The 22,230-nt window shown below is 43.9% G+C and overlaps 1 protein-coding gene across 2 annotated transcripts in view; it reads left to right on the plus strand.

The window, feature by feature from the left end:
- Positions 1 to 6,575: 6,575 nt before the first annotated feature.
- Positions 6,576 to 22,230, plus strand: part of VOPP1 (VOPP1 WW domain binding protein) — a 99,540-nt gene continuing 83,885 nt past the window's right edge. The window contains exons 1-2 of one of the 2 annotated variants that reach the window (XM_039526961.1): positions 6,576 to 6,592; positions 16,120 to 16,225. The gene's annotated coding sequence lies outside the window, so the exon portion shown is untranslated. Of the gene's footprint in view, positions 6,593 to 16,119; positions 16,226 to 22,230 lie in introns of those variants that run through there. The other variant, XM_039526962.1, reaches the window with a different exon arrangement.

The raw sequence follows: 22,230 nt of genomic DNA on the forward strand, positions 1-22,230 counted from the left end.
TGAAGTCTTTAAATAAAGATTGAGGTAGAGAATGTCTCTTTAAGATATATATATCCCAACAGAAATTATGAGTTAAGGCATAATTTCTGCATAATGCAGGCCAAAGAACCTCATCCAGTAAAGTCAGGCTAGATGATCATAATGGCCCTTAGTAGCCTTAAAAGCTATGGCTAACTGCCAAGTGAAGCATGGGTCCAAAAATTATACAGATGGAAAAGTGAAAGAAAATGAGAGATAAAAAGGAGAGAGCATTTGTAGTGTTCTTATAATGAATAATAAGAATGTCCAGTTATCATTTGTATTACAGTAGCGCCCGTGGGTGTCAACTGAGATCAGGGCCCCTTTGTGCTAGGTGCCGTACAAAAACACAGTAATAGGTTGCAAACTCTTCATCTTACTATCTAAACAACCAGGACAGAAACATGCTGGGACTGGTTTTAGTCCCATTGTAAAATGTCAAACTGAGCCACATCTGGGTTCAGTTCACAGTTCTCTTGAGTCCCGGTCCAGTATCCTTCCTCTCTTCTTTCCTTACTTGTTTTCTTTTGTCTTGTGAGAATACTGGATTTGGAGTCTCTCTCATAATTCCAATGAGCTCCGCCCTCGTTATCGCCTGGCATCAGTTAAATAACAGCTAAACTAAAGGAAAAGAGCTAAGTGGGACTAAGAACCCTGGCTGAATATGGTATGGAACTGTCCTTGCTGTCAGATTTTCACAAACCAACCATGAATTTATAAATAGGGTCTTGGCATTTAATGAGAGCAATAGTAGAAAGATGTACTTTGCCCTAGTTCTGTCTGAACAGCTGTACAGGTTATGTAATTAAGCGAAATTGTCCTGCTCCGTTACCATTTCCTTTCCTTCTCAAAAGGCAGAAGTCTAAATTTCTGTCAGGGTATGGTTGGTAATGAGAATTAACTAGAGGGTGGCACGTTTAACATATCCTCTCCTGCAGAGTATGACAATAAAAGAAGTGATAATAGGTCATATCAATGGAAAAAAACAAATCAAAAATATCATTTATTTTGATTTTATATTGGTATTTATATAGTTCTTCTTGAGCACTTTAGCAGGAGAGGGGAGCAATTATAAATAAAGTATTTAATTATTTATTATAAGTTGGGCTTTAGCACTGCCTATTAGGAAGCATCAGGCAACCTTATTATATGTGTCTGCTTTAGAGGCTGTTTGGGCAGAAATTTTCCGTGACAGATTTCTGGAAAACTTCAGCCAAAATGGTTCAACTGTTTCTGAGAGGAGGTTTGAGAAAATAGGTTGTTTTGTCCATATTAAAACATTCTGGTGACTTTTCCTTTGAAAAGCTTTGGTGCTCCTATGCTTTGCAGTAGGGACTTGAAATCCAGCAGGTACTGTTCTTTGTATCAGAGGTGTGATTTTCTTTTCTATCAGAGGCGGTGTGGTCTTAGCGACTAGGGTATTAGACTGGGTTTCAGGAGTCCTGGGTTCTAATCCCAACTCTGTAGCTGAGTGGCTGTGTGTCCTGGGTCACTTCACCTCTCTCTGTTGTGGGGCGGAGGGATAGCTCAGTGGTTTGAGCATTGGCCTTCTAAACCCAGGGTTGTGAGTTCAATCCTTGAGGGGGCCATTTAGGGATCTGGGGCAAAAATCTGTCTGGGGATTGGTCCTGCTTTGGGCAGGGGGTTGGATGAGATGACCTCCAGAGGTCCCTTCCAACCCTGATATTCTATGAAATCCACCCAAGTACAAGTAGGAGCCAGTGGACTGGGTGGGAGAGAACACTGAGATCAGATGAGGAGCTTGGAGCAAGAGAGACTGGAACTGGCTGGAGAAAGACTTGGACCAGGAGCCAGGAAGGGAGGTGACAGGACATGTTGCTGGGAAGTAGGAAACTAATATTAGGCTAGGACCCCAGGGAGGGAGACTGGGATTGGGAGTTAGGTGGGATGGAGGAGAGACATTTCAGATGAGGAGCTGAGTAGGGAAAACTTGAACGGGCTGGGCAAGGAAATTAGGAGTCAGCCAGAGAGTCCGGAGGGGTGACTAGGGTTTGCTGGGCAAGGAGATTGGGATTGATATGAGAAGTTTGAGGAGTGAAGGAGACCAGGACTGGATAGGTGAGCAGAATGAGACTGGGAAGAGACTGGATTATGACAAGGACAGGTTGGAGGGGACTGGACAGAAGGGGTCACACTTAGGAATGATCAGAAGAGTCTCTGCCCATTAGAGACCATTCACCTCTGGGATCTGGAATGGAACTGAGTATTCCTGAGCCTCACTGTTCCTCCGCTATCAGCAAATATGTGTGACACCCACGGGCAAAATGTCCCATGCCCTACTTTTGGCTGGTCTACATAGAGAATAACTGACTACTGCTATCAGTTACTCTGATAGCAAAAGTTTCAACCCTGCTGATGAACCATGTGGGTGACAGTATGGTGCCACATGATAGATTTTTTTTTCAGGTTGTTCTCTTGAAAACCTAGGAAAGTGTGTGTGTGTGTATGTGGGAGAGAGAGCAACACACTTTGTTAAAACGTTATTAAAGTTGAAAAAAGAAGCATGCAAAAGTTAGGAAATGCCAGAACTAAGGTTGCTTGTGTAACTTGGCCTGTATGTGTGTGCACGTGCATTATGATACAATTTCTAATTTATTTATCACATACTAAGTTTTCCACAGGAGCCAGGCCTCATTTAGTGCGCAGGCTGGACCTACTTTGGTATGAATCAGGGTTGTGTGGTAACAGAGGTTGTCATCTGCAGAACCTTTGCTTCATTTTTTGCAGAATTTGGAAGATATGTAAGGAATGAGGCAGGGGATTGTGGGAAGAGAAAGGATGGTTTCATGGTTAAAGCAGTTGAATGCTGCCTTGGAGAACTGGATTCTCTCCTTGCCTCTGCCACAGAGTCCCTATACAATGCTAGGCAAATTACTTAAACAAATTTTTCACAGGTGATCACTAATTGCATGTTCCTCATTTGCTGGGTGCCTGATTTGATACCCTGGGGTCTGATTTGAAGAAGTGCCGATTGCAGTCCCAGTTGTAACTGAAGTCAGTGGGAGCTGTGCTATGGACAGATAAAGTACTACATAATGCTAAGTATGCTGAAAAATCAGGTCTTGGGTGTCTCAGATCTAGCACCCAAAATTAGTTGATACTTTTGACATTAATCTTGCTGTGCCTCAGGTTCCTATCTGTAAAATGGGGATAATACCACCTCCTAACATCCCAGGACTGCTTCTGAATATATATTTAATTGAAGTTTGTGAAGCACTCAGATACTATAGTGATGAGCACCATAGGAAAGGCCATAAGGAAACTAATAATTCTGTATTTGGAGCAGGGTTTGAATAATGTGCCAGGGCTATGACCTGCTAAGCCTAGAGGTGCCAGGGCTAAGCCCCGTCACAAACTAAGCACTGCTGGCACGCCAGCTCCTGGCAGCTTCCCAGCCTCACTCCCTACCTGGAGCAACAGCCCCAGGACTGCTTCCCAGACCACTTGATTCAGGATCCCTCCACAGGAGCTAGCTCTGCTCCGGTGTGGCTTTTCCTTCCCACAGCTCAGCCTGTCTTAGCCTTTCCACCTCCAGCTACCTACCAGCAGCCCTTCATAGGCCCTGGTGTAGCATAAAGACTTCTTTAATTAGCTGGATTTGACCTTGTCCAGGGACACTGGGGTTAGTATATCCACAAGGACTAGCTACCCTGTGACATGGTCTTTCATATGGCGGGAAGGGGGAGAAGCTTGAGGGCTGGATGGCCTAAAGATACCTGCGCTTAGGCATAGGGTACAGGATGGAGCTAACCTCTTCATCTTCCAGCAGGCTCTGGGGATATAAATTAGTCAGATACTTTCCTTCTTGCATAACATCACCTGTTGATGTTTTGTTTGCTTTGATTTAGCTGCAAAGACCCTGGTAATCTTACACATTTTGGTTGGTTTGGATCAAGTATCCCAGTAACACTCATGTCTGTTTTGATTAATTGCCTGTTGAATCTTTATGGAAAGATATTGTGGGTAGTGTTTAATTTTCTTCTACCTTCCCCTTCCTCTTATTCCCATGGTTACTGTTTGATTAAGCTTTCATCAGAGAATATTCAGAAGAGATGATATTGCTAGTCAAATTATGACTGCGTTTAACCCAGTTTGGGGTGGACCCTATTGATGAGGGCAGATCAATTCATACTGACTTTAAGGCCTAATTCTTCAGGCCTTATTCAGGTACAACTCCAAATTGAAGTACATTTTAGAAGCATAAAGTGAAGTTTTAAAGTGTTAGGATTGCAAGATCTGGCACTTTATTTTCTTGCAAATGTCTTTGATGTAAGCATACGATACCTTGGGTTTTTTTGTAACCATGATGGAAAAATTTTGTTAATTTTGCTAATGCGGATGATGGAAAAAGGAGATTGTAATCTGGTTTGACACTTTTGAATGGTTGGAAAAAAATGTTTAATTACGTTTATGAAACCAGGGAAACTGGCAACAATGCAAAAATGAAGGGAAAAAGTTCAGTTAAGTGCTGCTATTGTGAAAAAATTGGCGACAAAAGGAAGGATTGTTATACAATTAAGGCAAGACAGGACAAAGTCACAAATGCCTAGTGAAAGTCCCACACCCAGTTCAGAAAACATGGGGGATGACGACACCAAACTGAAGGGCAAGGCTGAGAGGTAAAAGCAGCAGCTCCACATCTTTGTTATACAACAATTATGGGAGTTTGGCTATTGAATGTGTAATAAGAGCTGTGAAATGCTCCAAAATTGTGAACCAGACAAGGTAAACTACTAGGGAGGGAGAGAATCCAAAACTGAACCATGTAACTAATCTCAAAGGGGGAAAGTGAATGGGAATGCCCACCCATCCAAAAATTGGGTTTGAAAATTGGATTTATGGAGCTTGAGCAAGAAGCCTGGATAGCCATGATAGAGGATTTCATTATGGCTAATTACTGTGTAATAAATGTCAGGAAAGATGCCTTGCAATTCAGTCTCTGGAGATTAGGTAAAGGTAATAATTGGAGATACACCAATCTCCTAGAACTGGAAGGGACCTTGAAAGGTCATTGAGTCCAGCCCCCTGCCTTCACTAGCAGGACCAATTTTTGGCCCAGATTCCTAAGTGGCCTTCTCAAGGATTGAACTCACAACCCTGGGTTTAGCAGACCAATGTGCAAACCACTGAGCTATCCCTCCCCCCACAAGATTTATTTAAAGACGTGCTGTCATGCACACCATCCATTGTCTCTACAAGCTCTCTAAGATACAACCAGATTTGCTCCAAATCCCACAGAGAACAACTACAAGAGATCTCTATCACCTACAATACCCACTACACCCACCAAAATGAACTGACAAAAAACAGATTGACAGAGCCAGAAGAAGTACCCAGAAGCCACTACAGGGGAAAGGCTAAAAAAAAAAAACAGAACACCACTAGCCAGCACCACAACTACCCCACCTAAACCCTCTCCAGCGCATCATCAAAGACAAAGAACCTATCCTAAGATGACATCCTCATCTCTCAGATCTTTGGACAGCAGCCAGTCCTTGCTTATAGACAGCCTCCCAAAGCAAATACTCACCAGCAAGCACAACCCACACACACATAAACAACAACACATAACAGGAACCTATCCTTGCAATAAGCCTGTCCACAGCTCCATTCCACACATCATCCATTGACACCACACCACAGACACTAATCACATCAGACACAGTACAGCTGGCTACACCACACACACTACTAACGTGATATATGTACCAATGCATAGCCCTCTGCCATGCACATTGGCCAAACCAGACACAAACTACCAAAAAAGAATAAAAAAAAAACAAAAAATCAATCATCAATCATAAAGAATCAAAACCAAAAAAAACCAACTTCACCTTTTTCCTAACCACTAGACAGACTTGAAGACTTGAAGCAAAATGCAAACAAAAAAAAAAAAAAAGAGACAAGAGAGAGACTGCTGAACTGAAACTAGATACCATTAACTGTGGTCTAACTGTAAGACTAATAATGATAGGGAATGGACACCAATTACACATATTGATATTATTTCCTATGTCAAGTTCTCTCTACACACCTTCTCTATAATTTATCTTAATAAAAGTTTTTTTCCTTTTGCTAACGATCGCTCTCATTTATTTTCTCTAGACTCTGCTGTCTGTTGGTTACTATGCATCTTTTCATGTTCTCTGTATGTATAATATCTCCTGTCTCTGTTGTGTTCCATTCTATGCCGAAGAAGAAGTGAGTTTAGCTCAAGCTCAGCTCACAAATAAATTGTTTGTTAGTCTTAAGGTGCCACAAGTACTGTTTTTTTTTGGATACAGAGACTACACGGCTGCTACTCTGAAACCTGTCATGAATAGTTAGTTAAGGGTTAAGTTTCCACCTGTAAAGGGTTAACACACAGTACCTGGTGAACACCTGACCTGAGGACCAATCAGGGAAGAGAATTTAAAATTCCTAGGAGAGAACTTTTTCTCTCTGTTTCTGTGTGTGTTGTTCTTAGCCGTTTGGAGTTACAAGGGTCCAGATGTTTTAATCAAGTCTTCTACAAGTTTCCACCTTTCTGAACTAATTTCTTCTAGTCAAGATAGTGAGTATTAGAAAGGTACTTTGTGTCCTCATCTAATAATCCTATGGTTGCAATTCTGTGTGTTTGTTATTGATTATTCTTAATTCTGCCTGTATTGTTTGTACTGAGAAGGAGAGAGGATTCTCTCCAGAACTTAGCAAAGTTATACCCTATGAGTGTCCAGCTTGGACTCAGAGAGATTCTGTATTTTCTTGTTTTTCTTTTAATAAATTCTTTCTATAAAGATTTAATTAAATCCCTCTACTGTGGATAAAGGGGGAGGGGGCTAAGAAACTCTCTCTCGGTGGTAAGACAAGCTTATCTCTGGGCAGAGAGGGGAGGGGGGAGGTTTCTCTCTCTGTGAGTTGATCTGTGTTTCCCCAGGGAACGTCTCTGGAAAGAGAAGGGGGGGAAAACAGGGGTGTCTCGGCCCACGTGAATCGACCGAGTGGTGGCAGCAAAAAGGAGACCTACCCTTGGATTTAGGGTGGGGGGATACATGCAGGTCCCCACATTGGAACCCAACAGCTCCAAGTGGGGGTGAGACCTATGACATGTGCCCTCAGTGAAACAAGTGGTTTTTAGGCAATTGGTTTGCAGTGAGCAAGTTGCCCTACCTTCAGAGGCAGCAAGCGTAACAGCTGGATGCTCTGGTAGCTTTCCAGCAAGGGAAATATGGGGAATGGTTGAGACCTGTTTTGAGCTCCAGGATCTCATGGGAATTTTATCTGACAAAGTTCTTGTGGATCTGAAGCAGGAATGGATCTCTGTTCCTTTGCTGAATGTTTCTGACAATCAGGAGATAGTAAAAAGGGAACCACAGTTGCAAAATGTTGGACCAGTCATTCTCGTAAATTCTAGTGAAGGTGAGCTTCCAGAGTTTCTATTAGTTGTTCCAGAACAATATGATGCATTTAAATGAAGAGCAACAGAATGGTTTAAGAGACTTTCTGGTTAGACTCATTTGTTCTTCTGGTCCAACAAAAATATAGATTATGTAGCACTGGTCCAGCCCAAGTTTGCTACTGGGGAAACCAGCCCATTACCAGTTGCAAAGAGGGAAGAAGCTTTCCAGACTATCAAGGAAATGTATCAGGAAGGCTTAACTGAGCCTCCAACCAGTCCGTGGGCTTCATTCAAAATTCTGGTTTAAAAAAAAAGATGGTGGCACCAGATTCTGTCTGGGCTATAAAAAGTAAATGAAGACACTTTAAAGGATTCCTGTCCATTATTTAGAACAGATGATACTCTGTATGCTGTAGCAGGTTCAATGTTTTTTTCAACACTGGGCCTTTAAAAGTGGATATTGGTAAGTGGAAGTGGATCCAAAAGACAAGCAAAAGACTGCTTACCTAGCAAAACCAGACTTGTGCAACTTAGAATGATGGCTCTTGGCTTGGTTAATGCACCTGCCAAATTTGAGAGGCTTATGAAGAGGGTATTGCAGCCTCTCTCACCCTGCTTGTAATACCTAGATGATACCCTGGTGCATGCTAAAACCCTTGAGTAGGAACTGATACATTTACAAATGGTCTGTGATAAGTTAAAGGCTGAGTCTGAAATTGAAACCAATGTTGGTTGAAACTCAAAAAAATAGAGTTGTTTCAAAAAGAGGTAACCTTCCTGGGGCACATGGTCAGGAGAAGGGGACTTCTACTGACAATAAAAAAATGAGGCAGTGCAAAAATGTCCAGATAGTCTCAGATGTGCAGAGTTTTAGAGGGCTCCACTCCTACTACAGAAGGTTTGCTTTTAGATTTACAAATATTGTGAAACCATTGTATAGGTGGGGTGATGAAAGAAAACCATTTCAGTGATCAGCAGAGTGGGATTTAGTATTTTCAGAATTGATAAGGCTATTGTAACTGCTCCTACTTAGCCTACCCATGTTTCAAAACCTCTTTAATTATTAGACTCAGATTAGGGGAAATATTGTGTTTACAGATTGCAGGAAGTGTTGATACAAGAGCATAAGGACCATCTGAGATGGTACCAGAATTTCAACTTGGCTGCCCCTAGGAACAGCATGTAGCTGTCGAAGTTGAGGCTGGAAGATTTTGTGACAATAACAAAATCCCCATTGGAACACAATCGGTGAAGTCCATCCCAACAGGCAGACTCCACAGAAACAATGGACAAGTGGATACGCTGCGGGAATCCATTGAAATCATCCCTTCCCCATTGGTTGAAAGGATAACAGACAGGGAGGGAAAAGTTCCAAGGAGATTTGGAGCAAAATTGATTTGGGATGGTGACATTGTCCTGAAAAACACGATGTAAATAAGAAATTTAAAAATATACAAGCTTAAAGCTGGAGAAGGAGCTGTGAGTGTGACCTAGAGAGGAAGGTGAGACAGAGATTCTTTGGCTCAGAGCTTGCTAGAGAGGCAGACGTGTGGATTTCTGAGCAAGGAACTGCCTACTGTTGCTTCTTTCTACTGTTTGGGGAAAGAAGACTTTGTATACATTTTTTTATAAATGAACAAGATTACACCAAGAATATATATCCAACTTGTATAATCTTTCTCATACTAATGGAAACCACCCTGCAGGGCCCTGTATTTTGGCTAACTGCTTGGGCCAAAAGGGCAACAGTAGTTTGCATTTGTATCTAGTGTACAGCTGTCTGTTTCTAAAGATGGCTTTATAAAGTCATAGATTCCAAGGCCAGAAGGGACCATTGTGATCATCTAGTCTGACTTCTTGTATAATGTAGGCCATAGAACTTCCCTAAAATAATTCCTAGAGCATCTCTCTTTAGAAAAACATGCAATCTTGATTTTAAAAATTGCTAGTGATGGAGAATCCAACATGACCCTGGAAAATTGTTCCAATGGTTAACTATCACTGTTAGAAATGTATGCCTTATTTCCAGTCTCTACTTGTCTAGCTTCAACTTCCAGCCATTGGATATGTGTTAAACCTTTCTCTGCTGGATTCAAGATCATTTGTCCCAGATTAAGATTAAAAGAGGTACATGCTTCAGGGCATAAAATGTTTAGCAGCTGGGTCAGGAAGGAATTTTCCATATGGTATAATATTCCACTAAGGGGGGTTTTAAACCTCCCCATGAAGCATCTGGCATTCAGTGGCAAGATTAGCACTCCTTATGGAGGGTTTCATGAAGATAATATAATGGGAAATTAAAACACTTTGAGGGTGAGCTAGTTGCCCCAAACTCACTTCCAATTACTCTGTTGAACACACAATGATCACACTCACCCTCCCACATTGCTATCCTGCACCCATTTCCTGTAGACAGATATTCGTCTTAATCCTTCCTTCATGTCCACAAACCTCCTCCAGCCTGTTTTATTTTTGTTGCTTGTCTGCAACCAAGAAGAGTTTTGTTTCTCATGCTGTAACTGAGAAGAGTAAAGCGGGGGTAGGCAACCTATGGCAGGGTGCCGAAGGTGGCACGCGAGCTGGTTTTCAGTGGCACTCACACTGCCTGGGGCCTGGCCACCGGACCGGGGGGCTCTGCATTTTAATTTAATTTTAAATGAAGCTTCTTAAACCTTTTAAAAACCTTATTTACTTGACATACAACAATAGTTTAGTTATATATTATAGACGTATAGAAAGAGACCTCCTACAAACATTAAAAGGTATGGCTGGCACGCGAAACCTGAAATGGGAGTGACTACATGAAGACTCGGCACAGCACTGCTGAAAGGCTGCTGACCCCTGCAGTAAAGTGTTCTGGGGCACACAACCATTGCTGCTCTGCAGGGGCAGATTTACCATGAAACACACAGTGCCCTGGTATGGGGCCCCACAACAACAGGGGACCTAGGGCACTCAGGCAGCTCAGCACCGGCGCACCCCCTGCAGGGGGGGCTGATCCACGGGAGGGGGCAGTGGGGGTAGAAACCGTGAGGAGCAGGAGACCAGGGAGGGAGGCTCACCTGCAGCTTCAGGGGAGCAGGCAGGAGGCGCGGGTGGCGGGAGCGCCGCGAGCACAGGCCGGAGAACTCAGGAGGAGCACCAGGCGGCCGCGCAGCCAGCTGGAGAGACGTGGCACTTTGAAGGGGAAACCGCCGCTTCTCTCCGGCCGCGTGGCTGCCCCTGCTCCTCCTGAGTCCTCCAGCCTGTGCTCACAGGGCTGGATTCAGAAAGGGGGCAGGGCTTTAGGGGCTGCAGCCCCGGGCTCCAGGGCCCACTTAGCCCTGGGCTGCAGCCCCCAAAGCCCTTGCATTCCAGCCCTGCCTGGCAGGAGGAGGCAGCTCTGAGAATCGTGGCCAATGGGAGCTGCAGGGGGCGGTGCCTGCGGGACAAGCACAGGGCTGCAAGGGGCCACCTGAACTCCCTGCACCTGCACCCCTGCACCAAACGGGAGCTGCCCCAGGGAAGTGCTCCTCACCCCAGCCCTGAGCCCCCTCCCACATCCTAACTCCTGGCCAGACTCCCATCCCCGGCCTGTTCCCAACTCCCTCCCAGCCCCTGCACCCCCAACCCCAAGCCCCCTCCCACACCCTGTACCCCAACTCTGAGACCCCTCCTGCACCATTACTCCCACCCAGACCCTCCATTCCCAGACCACTCCCGCATCCTAACTCCCTCCCAGACCCTGCACCCCCAGCTCTGAGCTCCAGGATGAGAAGGCACAAAATAAATGAAAAAAAGGGGGGGGAGATAAGAGAGAATGCTCCTGCGGGGGGGCAGGCGGGGAGCAAAAATGCAACTGAGTACAGGGCCCTACTAACTCTAAATCTGCCACTGCTGCTCTGTCTGCAGCAGTGCTAATCCGCTCCTGACTGGGATTCTGTCTTGGCCTCCTCAGCCAGAAATAAGAGTGTGTGGGGAAGCAGGGGAGGAAATGTTGAAAATACAAATTACTGGCTGTGTGTCCTTTATTTAAAAATGGAGGAACTTCCTTTCTATTATCACCCCAAATGGAAAATGATTCTGGACAAAATTTTGTTACAATCTAGTATAATTTATGTAAACTTACATGAAATAATTATTTCACAAAAGTGAAAGGTCAATTTACAACTTCACTAAACAGAAACTATAGAAATGAACATAATTCAACTATTTGATTTCATTTTAAAATCAAGATTTTTAGGAACATTGCAATGTGTAATAAGTTTCCCAGTTACTTGAAAGCCATATTCCTCAATGTCCTATAATTTGATGCATAATGTTCTTCAGATAACTGTATGGAGGTCAAAAAATCTTAGCATCCTGGTCACCAAAGCAAATAACAAAAGATCAGTTACATTGTATTCCAGCAAACTGAGTTATTGTATTTGAACTAGTAGGGGGTGGAGTGGCATTGAGTGAACAAGTATGATTCTCTGAAGTCAGTCTTGGGAGAATCAAAGAGTAAAAACCATGTCCTGAACTGTAAGGAATAATGGGACTTATCTAAAACCCACTGAAATAAACAGACCCATCAACTTCCAATGTGAGTAAAGTACTTCTCCTCTCCCCAAAGTGATTTCTCTCCTTCCTAATGCAATTTTATACAATCTTTTCCATTGAGGCTGCTGTCCTTTTGTACACTAAAGTTTTTCATACGTCTTCACTCCTGTACTACCTAACACTTTATTTTCTTGACTTGACAGGATGGCTTTGTGTGTGGTTTCATAAAGTAAATTTACCTTATTAAACATAAAGGCCACCAGCCTAAATTAGAGCCACATGGTCTAGTTATCTGAATATTCACTGTAGCATGATGTTTGATTGATTCTATGTTTAAGGATGTTTGGGTGAATGAGTAGTTCTTAGAGCAACTCCGTTTACTCCCTTATAATTATGGGTCTGAGAGTTCGCCATTATCCAACTCTTTGGTCAGCTGAGGACCAAAAAAGTCTCAATGACCAGTTATTTCAATTGGAGATGTGATAACTCCATTTTTTTATTTATTGGATACCAAACAAAAGGCCTTAAATACTATTGAATACAAATCCAGGTATTAAGGAAGCAATGCCATTTGACAATAAGCATCTGATTTACAAAGCTTACTTTGATCTACCTTATTATATATGTAGTTTCTATCCTGTGCCACTAGAAGAGGCTAAGGGGATAAGAGCATCTCAAAAGGACTCTAAAAGCTCCTTAACTATAGAACTATCCCTGCACACCTTATGCAGACAGAACTGCCTCTGCCATCAGCGGGTTTGGCCTGAGGAAAGACTGCAGGATGACTCCACTCTGTGCTCAGGAGTTACTTCACTCAACACTGACATGTAGTCATGTACTGGTTGGAACCCAATAGCTGTTTAACAGTGCACAGCACCACAATGCAACAGATTAGAACAGGAAATATAGTACCCTATCCAATCAAAACTGTAGTGAAAATTTGTGTATGATATTTGTCTGTACTCTACATGCCCAAAGACCCTGTCAATGCCTAAGAAATGCTACACTGCTTATTTCAGCAGTTTACTGTTTACAATGTTCCTAAATATGGATTTACACAGTGAGGTGAAGAAATAACCTACATCTTAATAGTCACTGAATGGATATTCATCCTGCAGGCTCTGAGGGAGCTGTCATAGTTATTCTGGTTAATGATGCTAATTTTTAAAGGTGCTCAAAACTGCTCTTTTCACAATCGACCCCAAAAGGCTTTAAAAAAGCTATTGCAATCAACCAAATATAACATCATTCTAACGCTGTGAACAAGTCCTTGTTTTACAACTCAGACCTGTATTAGAGATGTAACTTCTGTGGTGACATGAGTTATATTTCCCCTGTCCATTTCTGAGGGATAGCCAGTATTTATTTTTCAGTCCAATGACAGTTTGGTTCTCTTTCCTCTTTCATTACAACAGGGGAAGATGGAGTTTGCTGGTGGGCACTAGCTAATAAACATGTGGCCTGTAATTCCTGGCAAATTGATGCTGTATTTAATGAGCTCTCATTTCTCAAACTGAAAGGTCCAGCTGGGATAGGAGGGAGCCTTAGACTGTTAGGGAGTGAGAGATTCACAATAGTAAAAACACCAGCAAATTAATGCTACTATAAATGGTGAAGAAAAGGCCCAGTTAAGCAGCTTGCTTGATTTTTCGTTTTTTGTTGAATAGCAGACCTCTAACGCCAGATTCTCCTCTTGCACCAGTTTTACAGTGGTATAACACCATTGATTTCATTGGATTAATTCTGATTTACTTGGATGAAAGGAAAATCAAGCCCCCAGAGTGTAATTGATGATCTGGAAGGTCTTTCCAGTCTCTGGTTACAGGATGAATTCACAGCCCAGACAAGAAAGCAAGCTGATATAATGTGAAATAAACTGATCCGGGGATTTTTTGCCCAGAGGGTTTGTCTTATCAGGCCTCCGGAGAATAACTTTACATTTTCATTATACCATCATGTGCTTGAGGTTGCATTCTTTAGTCACTTCCGCTGGAATGCTAGGACAGCTCTCTTGGGTTGGTGGAATCATACATCACATTGGTTTTCATTCCATCATATTTTCAATTCTTAGACTCACCCCACGGCCCCTTTTCCTCCTCTTTCCCAAAGAATTTTCTACCAGAGAGAGGGACTTTAAAATGTTTTTAATCAAGCTACTGCTGTACATAATGAATCAGTACCTGGCAACATCAGAGGAGTAGACAGATTATGGCAGGACATGCTTTCGCTTTTTGTAGTTTGCTGTATGCAGAACACGAACTTTTGCCCATAAGGAATTTTTGGCATTATATTTGTTTTATATATAAAATTATGTCTTTGTCACTGCTTCCATATCAATTGATAAATATACACTATATAACAGATAGTTTGTGCTCACTACGCTTTGTTCTACTGTACCTTCCACTTCAAAGTCTCACTCCCCTCCTACTCCCTCTTCCTTCCTAATAATGCAAGGCTCTCATGATGAACTCCCCACTCATTTTCTGCTTCCACTTCACTTCCTCTAAAACAATCTGCCCACTGCTAGAATCATTCATCTGTTCTTGAACCGCTGTCATAGTTTAGGACAACAGTGCCTGTATTTCCCCTCAAGTGTCCAGCAAGTGGTCCTACTCTCAGGTTTGCAGCTTCTCAGCCATTGTCTTCCTTGGTAGAGACCTGCATCTCTTTTGATTCTGACTGGGACATTTCCAGGCTATGCAGTTCCCTGCCTGTACTGTGTTAGTTCTACCACAGACACGCCCAAGGACACTTGCTTACTTTCTCAGAGATGGTTAACAGGTGTAATTGTTATAATTATAAGGTACCACACAGCACTTCCTATGCAAAACTACTTTATTCTTAAGGAGAAAAACTATTAAAAACACTAAAAGAACCTACATGCATGCTAACAAGCTTACCGAAGTTCGCCCTTAGATGGATTCTGGCAGAAGCAGTCCTTCAACTCCCCACCCAAGGCACTTCCTTGTGGTTACAAGTTCATAACTGCTTCAGCTCACAACAAGCACACAGTTGTATGGGACCTCAGTAGGTCCAGTCCTTCCAAACCTACCCTACAGATTGAGGCCCTCCATGGACCAGAAGTCGTGTCTGCTTGCCGGATCAGGAAGAAGGTCCTCAGCCAGTTTAAAACCAGGTTATTTACCCAAAACACCCTTTCTTTGTTTGTTTGGTCTCTGGAGAATCCAGTTTGAACTAATATATGCATACCTCTGCAGGGGGTGGTCTCAAAGGGTTGATAATGGAGGAAGTGTATTAACATCACCACCTCTACTAGGGAAGGGATGTACAATGCCACTATAACGTATACACAGTTGCATTTTTAATACAATGTATCCTAAAGGTAATAGCCCTAATTCAAAACATTCAATGAAGTCATAATCTTTAATTCCAGAAGGGTTGTTCAGAGTATTACAGGATATAGTCAGTCTGTCACACCTTCCCACAGCTGAACTTCACCCCTTTCCTGATGCCACCTGTCCCGCTGACAGACATCCAAATGACTTTCTCTCAATCCTGTCCACTGGTAAGTCCCCATTCCCTCATTAAGGCTGTCTCTCATTTTGAGAGACCTCCAGACAATCGTCCTCACTGGTAGGCCCTCTCCTCTCTTGGTGAGGTTTGTCTCTTTCTGATAGACTTTTCATTCTCTCCTTGAAGTTATCTTTCATACTAATTCACTTCTAGGTCCTGATTCTCCACTGCCTTGCACTTGTGCACTCATTTACAACAGGTCAAAGTCAGCGCATAACGTTACCATTCTGATTTGGAAGCATTTTACATGACAACATAAGGAGCAAGGCAGTGGAAAATCAGTCCCCTAGCAATACCATGATTACAGCTAGTCCCTGATCCTCCCAAAATCCTTCCACCATGCAAATGCTTGACCCTGCAACTGGGACTGCAAACAATGAGCCTGTATTTACAAAGAGCCCATCTTTGTAAACAGCTTGGAGATCTCTGGGTCTATAAATGGTACATTTTGGTATATTTACTATTTGAGAGAATAAGCTTCATCTTGAATTGGGAAAAATGAACATAATAGCATCTGATAATATGATGAATATTTGGGTTGTATTGTGCAGTATGTTTAATCAGAATGCTTCATCATTCTGTATGTTGAATAATGTTAATACTATACTTACTGCTCCTTAAAATATTGTTTGCTCTATTTATTTAAGATGATGGCCAAGCAACCAACACTGCTAAGAGACTGAAAGGCACAATGAGTATGCAGCACTATGAAGAGTTAGCACAGCCAACATGGTCTTCAAGAACATCCAAGAGGTTTGCCAATTAACACATAATCCTTCAACCTTAATTTCATTGCAAATAGGTTGGGTATGTCCTATTTTCTTGAGAATTTCACCCCAGTTGCTCACTGGGGCTGTAGTTGGCAAGCCATTCACAGTCCTCCCTTGGTTTTCACACTTCAACTGCTAGAACAGGGCCTCATCCTCCCTGATTGAACTAACCTCGTTAGCTTGCTTCTTGCTTGCATATATATACCTGCCCCTGGAAATTTCCACTACTTGCATCCAACGAAGTGGGTATTCACCCACGAAAGCTCATGCTCCAAAATGTCTGTTAGTCTATAAGGTGCCACAGGATTCTTTGCTGCTTTTATGTTAATTGTGACTCTGTTGTAGGACAACATAGCCTCTTTCTGGAAAGATCAGAATTGGAAAATGTAGTTAACTGAAACAAAATTACCTCTAAGTGATTTTATTTAATTTCAGCAATTATAACAAACTGTGGGTGTCCCAATCTTCTATTGTTCCCTGCAATTTTAATAAAGAGGCTGGCATTGTATGAAAAAAATAATATTTGCACACACTTGCTAAAATACATGCAGGAGAAATGTATTTTTGCTGATTGGTGCAACTGGGCTCAATAGTATATTTTCCTATCAAAATTAAATTGTATAGGATCTAAATAGTGACATTTCAATTTCACACTGGACTAACATGTGGGTCAATTCACCAAACCTCCATGTACTGTGTTTCAGGTATAAGTGTTAAAGACATAAAAGTGTTAAAGACTGCTTAAAGACGTAGAACTGCTTGCTTTGGGGTGGGGTTTTCCTAACCACGGGAGTAAGTGAGAAGCACAAGTACCATTGAAGGTTAATCATATTGTTAGTTATTAGCCAGTTATAGTGATCAAGATAAGAAATTGGTCATTATTTTCAGCACTCTGGTGGGAATTTAGGCCCTGATCCTGCAAATGGCTGGGACTACTGTTCATATCTGCAAGTGTCTGCAGAATCCAGGCAAAAAGGGAGTGTGGGGGTGGGGAGGGGAAGAGTTCCACAACCTAGGATTGAACAATGGGACTTTTACCATATCTCTTTAGCCTAATACACTCCCATCCAAGCTATTTCAGCAAGTGTCTTGTATGCGTTTTAAAGATGAGAAGCTATTTATATTTCTTGTGTTATAATCAACATTACCCAAAGAAGAGTTACATTGACATCTTTCTGAAACAAAAGCTTAAAAATGTACTTGTACAGGAATGTTACAAACCTTTAACAACAAATCACAAACTAATGACTGGTTTTTCTTCGACAAATATAAAGAACCAGTTTTACATATATAATTAGGACTATCTTTTTTTATTCTGTTCACAGCACCTAGCAAAATGGGATTCTGGTCCATGACGCGGATACCTAGGTGCTATACTAATACAAATAATTCACAATATATAATACAGTACAAATAGGGAAATGAAAGATAATATAGTATCAGCTCTTTTCATAGTATAATGGTTACCATATTTATTTTACACACAGCCCCAGTGAGACCATATATTTTGTAATGGCTTTAGAACTAATATTCAATAAAAACATTTTTGTGATGTGTTAACATTTATTCTGTGGGTTTTTTAAACTTGTTTTTATGCCCAGATATTGGCACAGGGGGGCTATTCTTTGAAGTGCTAAACCATTTAAATGTTGTCTTAAGAGACAGGAAAATCAGAATGTGAAATACAGATTAAATTTTATTTAGAAAAATTGCCCAGAAGAAAAGGCTTGTCCAAGTCAGCTATTCTATTTGATTGGTGCAACATGTGCCTCCTAGATGCATTGCTGATGCGTTGTAGTGTGGTAGAAGGAAAGTGATCATTTATCTGATAGACAAGTTGCAAATGGTTTTTCTGAAACGCATGCTTTCACGGACGACAAAAATGCTGGGCTAAGTGAATTTCTAGTGTAATTTTATTAAATGTAGCAGACTTACACCAGGGATGAATTTGGCCCCTGGAGTTCAAACAAAGATGATGGAAGAGCACTAATACCACTTGATGGAGCCTAGGCAGGGCTTATATGAAATCTGAAACCTTTTATTCCTGTGCCCTGTGCTACTTTTGTTCTTTCAGTTTAGCATTTGGTTGGGAGAGAATTTTATGGGTTTGGATATCAATATCCTTCTTTAGAAAGATAATTTCCATCAAGAGTAATAGATACACTAAGAGCGAGGTGAGGTATGTCACTATGCTCTATTTCCTTCCTTTCAAGCCCAGAATTTTCTCCTCCTCAGCAACCTTATCTCCTGTTGACAAGGTATTGTCCGTCCCTTTTCTTTTCATGAGAACATAAGAATGGCCATATTGGTCAGATCAATGGTCCATCTGCCTCAGTATCCTGTCTTCTGACAGTGGTCAAGGCTAGGTGCTTCAGAGGGAATGAACAGAACAGGTAATCAACAAGTGATCCATTCCCTGTCGCCCATTCCCAGCTTCTGGCAAACAGAGACTAGGCACACTTCAAAGTATGGTTTTGCATCCATGCCCATCCTGGCTAAAAGCCATTGATGGACCTATCTTTCACGAATTTATCTAGTTCTTTTTTTGAACCCTGTTATAGTCTTGGCCTTCAAAACATTCTGTGGCAAAGAGTTCCACAGGTTGGCTGTGCTTTGTGTAAAGAAATACTTCTTTCTCCAAGCCTTTCCCCATGTGCACGCTCTCTCTCTCCTCTGACTTTTCCCAGCCCCTTCTCTTCTTCCCAGTTCCTTCCCAACTGCCAATTCTGCAGCCAGAATTCTCCCTTTCTCTCTCTCTTGCCACAGAGATCCCATCAATGTATGCAGGAGCACCCATCTTCCACTGAGGTATGCAACCAATATTTTGTTAAGGAATATGTCATATGCAGATGCATTTGCACCTCTAATAACTAAATAAATGTAAAATGTTTGCAAATTGAGGCACAAACATATTTGGTGTCTCTCCAAAGCATATCTTGTATGTTATATGAGATTATAGAAATTAGAGAGGCACTCCTGGGGAAATTCTATGCCACTGCATGTGCACACAATTCACGTCCCCCTCAGATTTCTTTGTTTCCCTGCAGAAAAATGACTTTCTGACAGGGAAGCTGCAAGAGCAGTCATATGCCCTCACCAGCTGCATGGATGTGTCGTTTTGGACACCCAGAGCAGCCGGCAGAGAGGTAAATCACAGCAGGCCGAGCTGGGGACCCCCTGGCCAGTAGCTCCTAACCTGCACCAGGCTCAGCTGCTAGTCCGGACTAGGGGTGGGAGAAGACAAGATTTCCTCTTCCCCTGCAGATCAGACACCCCTCCCCCCCCCAAAAAAAACCTCCCCCAGCTACAGGAAGCTCTGCACATGCCCCCCACATACTGTTCCCCATCTGCCCAATTCCCTTGCATCTAACCACCCCATACCCTGCTGGTGAGCCTCCCCCCAGAAACCTCCCACCCTGCTGTGCCTTGCCCCCTGCACCCAGACCCCCCACACTTGAACTCCCACCCTGATGAGCCCCACCCCTGCACCTGGACCACCCTCAATCACAAGCTCCAACCAGCTGCAGCTGGATTCCCTTCCCACCAAGCCTTACTCCCTGGCACCTAGACCCCCTGCTGAGTCCCTCATACCCAGACCCCTCCAGCTGAGCCCCAACCACCTTCACTTAGACCTCCCTGCAGAGTCCCATTACCTCTGCACCCAGAATACCACAACGAGCCCGTGCATCTAGATCTCCCTCTCACCAAGCCCCCCAGTGATTTGCCCACACCCAGACTGCCCCACCCAGAACCCTCTCATCTCACACCTGGATCCCACACACACACACTAAAACCCCTCCACACTTGGTTCCTGCTGGGCTGAGCCTGCCTGCCCATACCTGGTTCACTCATGGGCTGTGTGTGAGTCTTCCATTTGGGGAGGCTTACTCACAAATGCTGGAAGCTCCCTGAAAGTGGGGGGTCACAGTCACCCAGACCGTGGCCCTGCCCTCACTCCATCTCTTATCCTAAGGCCCCATCCTCACTCTGCCTCCTCCCTGAGGCCCCTCCAGCTTGTTTCTCTCTGCCTCTTCCCCCGAGGCCCACTTGCTGCTTGCTCCTTTTCCCCTAAGACCACCCTCACCCCCTCTGCCTCTTCTCTAGATGCCCCCCTCCTTGCTTCTCTCCGCTGCTTCCCCTGAGTCCTGGCCAGCTGCTCCTCTCTGTGGTGGGCGGGAGGCACCTAGGGGGAAGAGGTGGAGAGAGCGCAGGTCCCTGGAGGAAGATGCAGAGCAGGGGTGGAGCCTGGGGTGAAGTGCGGTCAGGGCCACAGTCTGGGCACCAGTTGCTCCCAGTTCTAGGGAGTTTTGCTTCTGGTACTCCAAAGGTTGCAGGCCAGTGCGCCTCCAAAAGGAGGTGACCCGCGCAATATCCACGGCGTTTGCTCTCCTGCATGGCCAGCATTTTGGGGGGAAGCTTAGCTTCCCCAAACCTCTTATATGTGTGACCCATAGGTGTGCTTGATGTAAAGGGGCAAGCTTGGTCCTTGCACTGTGTCAGTGTCAGGTGCAGTCTCACCACCGAGTCTATGTCTGGCGGGGGAGAGAGGGCGGCTGGGCAATCTTCCACCTCGTTGCAGCCAGTGGCCTGTGTGCCCCACTGCCATGCTGGCACCTCCAAATTAATTTATTGACAAATGTGCAGAGTTTTGCAGAGCTTTAAAATATTGTGTGCAGAATCTGTAATTTTTTTGTGCAGAATGCCCTTAGGAGTATAGGGAAAGTGAGTTAAATTCTAATGCAAGTGCAGGACAGAGCCCTGTAATTGAAGACTATTAAGCCTACATTTGATTTTAGAGAGTTATGTATATGCATTGCTTCTCAGTTCACATTAAGTATTATGGGCCAAATTTTCAAAAGTGGCCACTGAAATAACTTCGATCTGATTTTCCTAGATGGTGTGTGTAACCCACCAGTCAGTGTGTTAGAAGTCCTCTTCTATGTCCAGGTCGCAGAGGCTGCAAGTCTATTACAGCTCTTTCCTACCTTTTTAATTTAAATGGCAGAGACTCTTGCTTTTAGGTCCGAGACCCCTGGTTCAGTCCTTGATGTTGGCCAAAATGGTGGCCTTCACTTTGCAGCTACTATTGACTTCCATGGGTGCAGTGGATGCTTAGGAATATCTGACCAATCCAGGCCAGGGCATCTCATGTTGGCCAATGAGTAAGGCTATGTTTTAATGACAGGTATTTTTAGTAAAAGTTATGGACAGGTCATGGGCAATAAACAAAAATTCATAGGCCCCTGACCTGTAGTATAAATACCCCTGACTAAATCTTAGATGCCCTGGGGGGCCGCCAGGGCGCCACTGCTACTCTGGAGGATGGCGCAGCGGCTGATCCGAGACCACTGCTCCAGGGCAGCGCCCAGGTCCCCTGCTGCTCTGGCGTCCCCCCCAGGTCAAGCTGCTTGGGGCTACCTGAGCAGGGGCAGGTGGGGCAGGTCTGGGGGCTCTCCCAGCTGGGCAGCCCGAGCCTCAGCCGCACACCGCTGCTGCAGACATCCCGGAAAGTCACGGAAACCACAACTTCTGTGACAGACTGGCAGCCTCCCTTACCAATGAGAAATGGAAGATCCCCAAAATCAGTGGTTACTTTTGAAAATTTGTTCCTAAATTCTTCCTAAATTTGTTCCTTAATCCTCTGAGGAGCCGCAGTTACAACCCAAAAGGGGCTGTGAACCCGAGAGGCTGCCTGATGGACGCTTCCCGCTAAGGCCTTTTCTAAGCCCCCGACCCCTGCCCCTCCAGCCTGGCATTACCCGCTGCCACCTGGCTGAGCGTTTCGGCACAAGAAGGGGGCAGGTTTTCAGCCCCCCACCCCCGACCTCACGCCTATGGAAATCTGCCCGCGTTTTGGACACCGAGAAGCCGGGCAGCAGGAGGCTCGGCCCGAGGGCGGGTAACTCTCCAGCCCCCAGCCAGGGGGCGGCTGCAGGGCCAGCTCGGCGGGAAGCAGACGGGGGCTCAGGTCTCCCCACGCCCTTCAGG

This window comes from Mauremys reevesii, linkage group 2 (genome assembly GCF_016161935.1).
Source record: "Mauremys reevesii isolate NIE-2019 linkage group 2, ASM1616193v1, whole genome shotgun sequence".
NCBI classification, from domain to species: Eukaryota; Metazoa; Chordata; order Testudines; family Geoemydidae; genus Mauremys; species Mauremys reevesii.